At 40.5% G+C, this 3,285-nt stretch overlaps 1 protein-coding gene across 1 annotated transcript in view; it reads left to right on the top strand.

Annotated features, from left to right (window-relative positions):
• ctnnd2a (catenin (cadherin-associated protein), delta 2a) overlaps window positions 1–3,285 on the top strand; it is a 147,969-nt gene that overhangs the window by 22,963 nt on the left and 121,721 nt on the right.

The following is a 3,285-nucleotide window of genomic DNA, read 5'->3' as shown; positions in this document are numbered from 1 at the left end:
GTGTGTGTGTGTGTGTGTGTGTGTGTGTGTGTGTGTGTGTGCGTGTGTGTGTATCTGGTTAAACTTCTCTCTTGCATGCACACACCCTTTTCATTTTCTATATTATTACTGACTGCTGTCTTATCCTCTTTTCCTATCTAACCACCACATACTGTACACACATCCATGCACAAGTATGAGTGTGTATGTGTGTGTGATTGCACCATGCATGTGTGTGGGCAGTGACGCACAGTGTTTCATTCCTAGATTAAACCAGGCCAACGCCCCAGAGGACTGCAGGTTAATGTGGCCTATTTCAAGCGATTATTTCTGCTTTCCTGAGACAGCATCTCTAACACACACATCCATGCACATGCATCCCGGTATTGCAGCAAGAAAAAAAGCCTCAGGACATGGTTTACACATTTATTTATTTATTTTTTTTTTAAAAAGGACACTGTGCGTTTTTTAAATCAGCCTACAGTTTGTCGCTTTTGTGTCGTAACTTTGTTTTTTACAGTCTCCCTGTTTCTGACACCAGCCTTGCTCTCTTTAGTGCCCTCTCTCTTGTTTTGCTTCTTATTATTTTCTGTCTATTTTTATATGTAGTTATATCTTTCTCTTATTTTTTTGCTCCTTTATTTCACTTACCATAGTCTACTAATTCATAGGACATTGAAACATTTTCTTTTAACTCCTTCTGTCATGCCTTTCCTTTCTCTTCTTTCCTCCTTTCCTCTGATCTTCCCTCTTCTCCCTTTTTCTTCAACGCCTCCTGCCTTTGGTCTTACATTTTTGCCTTTGTACCTTCTCTCCTTATTTCATGAAAGCTATCTTGGCCTGTATTAATGACTCTGACCACTGGGAATAACATCAGCTCTGAATGGATGTGGCACTTTTTCTCTTTAATGGCTTATCATCAGACCTGCACATAACACAGGTGGCGACAGCGAGAATGGGTAGATTCACTGCCACACGGCTATTTGTTAGGTGCATCTAGTAGCCTAGTTGAGCTATTGCTGTTGATAAGGGGTGTTATGTAGTTAAACATTGTTTCCTCCAGTATCTTTGAAAGAGCCGATCATTAATCACTAAGCCACGGTAAAAACAAGGTTATATTTTCTCAGCCATTAAGTGAACCAGATAACCAAATGATGCAGCGCCGTATGGGAAAAAATTGGGAGTTTTCATTTTGTTTCACACTTTCTTTGCAGTTTCCCATTTTCAGAAACACTACTCTGGTCAGTTCTGTAGCTTTGTTTAAATGTTTATACCTTATCGCCTGCCAACCAGACATCACCATAGACACTGCTTTAGTCTTCATCCACTACAGAAGCTAAAAGCTAAACTTTACTTTCGGTAAACCATGCATGGATGTATATATAACTTATGTTATTGAGAATATTAGCAGGGGAGATATTTACACATGTACTGTAGATGCCATGCATTTTGAAGAAGACAAATGCACACTACATTTACGTCAATTAAAGTTAATAAGTCCAGAGGCTGGTTTTCCATTTTTTGTCCATGTAAATTCTTGACGTAATCTTTAAGGTTTGGGTACTGTATCTTTTTGGTCTGATGCAGCGTAGCCCCACTCTCAGTCTCTATAGCCTTGTTCTTCTGACTCCTCTGCGAAATGAGGATGGGCCCTGATTTTTAAGATGAAAAAAATCCTGTCCATTTTTGGATAAAGGCCATGAAGGCTGTGGTGTTGCAGTAATCACAAAAATGCGTGCATGTGTGAGTGCGTGCGCGTGTGTGTAGGAGGATTATATTTGCTTGAACTAGCTGCTCTTTAACACCGGTCCCTTTCGCCAGTGTGAATGTGCACACATACAGAACACAGTACAAAGGAGAGAATGAAATATGAGGACGGCTTTGCATCACACCATTTAACCAATCTGCTTTCCTCTTTAAATCTGCTGTGTTCCTTCTGTAATGAGATCTGACATCCTAATGAGGGGGACAGAACAGAGAGAGTGATGGAGGAGAAAGATAAGAGAGAAAAAACAAGCCCAAGAGAGGAGGGTAAAGACGAATAGGACTGGAGAGAGGGTGCTGATACCGTGCTTCTCCTGACCAGGAGGCAGGGGAAGTTCAGGCCAGCTCCTAAATAGAGAAAGTGACAGATCCTTGAAATAAAAGAAGAGAAAGGAAAAGGCTCGTTTTCATCTGGCACATGTCCTCCGGTGCCTAAATGTGATTTATAATACTAATTATAGTCACTTGGGCTGTGTGTCTGTGTGCGCATTTACTGTATTCAAATACAGTTTATGGTCATTAAAGTATTTTTTTGTAGTTTGTTAAACACATCTCAAGATATTTGCATATGTACAGTACGTTAGTACATACAAACATACAAATTTAAGCAACATGCCGCAAGAAATTGTGTAGATAAGGTGTCATAACGTAAATGTATCATGATATTATTATCACTCCTTACAAAGTAATACTGGTATTCCTACAATTACATTTTTCTTACTTGTAGGAATTCCAATGTTTTGCACTCTTATGCTTAGTTGACATAAGAGTAAAACGCAAGTAGAATGGGAATTGGCCAGTCTCAGTAGCCCTGAATCACCAGTTCTTTATACATCAGGGTCTGATGAAACCTCAGTGTAGAGAACTAAAGCACTGCAGCATTGTCAGACCTTTTGGCTGAAGCATCTCCCCAGTCACTTTAGTGTGTCACTCAACAGGCACTGTCTGTTGCCAGGTTAGATTAGGTTTGTTTGGCCGGGATCAATTTCAGCTTGGTCGCTGATCCTGCTGATCTTTTAATGAACCTATTGTCTTTTAATCACCAGAAAAGAAAGAAAGTTTACTCCACTGTAAAAAACGCTGGGTAAATGCCCAGTTTACGACTGTCATACTGCAGCCAGCTGTCTGTGGAAATACCATGTCTAATCTTTTCTTTTTCTTTTTTAAAGGTAATTTTTTGGGGCATTTCCCCTTTATGTCAGAGTGACAATGGATAGACAGGAAAGGTGGGAGAAAGATGGGGGATGACACGCAGCAAAGGACTGCAAAGGGGCCTGGCCGCGGCAAAGGCCTCAGTCTACATGGGGCACACGCTCATAAGGGCTGATCTAGAGGCCGCTCCTACAGGTTTTTAATATTGTGAAACAGGAAAAGAAGGAAATTGATGTATTCCTCTACATATTCAGGTGTAACTGCTTTCTCTTCTATGACAAGCAATGGAACTATGACCTACAGTAGTATTCAACTTAGTGGACAACAACTCAATGTGTAGCTTAAACATATACAGTGGGGCTCAAAGTTTGGGCACCCCAGGTAAAAATC

This window comes from Etheostoma spectabile, chromosome 22 (assembly GCF_008692095.1).
Source record: "Etheostoma spectabile isolate EspeVRDwgs_2016 chromosome 22, UIUC_Espe_1.0, whole genome shotgun sequence".
Classification (NCBI taxonomy): Eukaryota; Metazoa; Chordata; class Actinopteri; order Perciformes; family Percidae; genus Etheostoma; species Etheostoma spectabile.
Note: the sequence above shows the minus strand (reverse complement) of the source record. Positions and strands in the feature narration are given on the sequence as shown.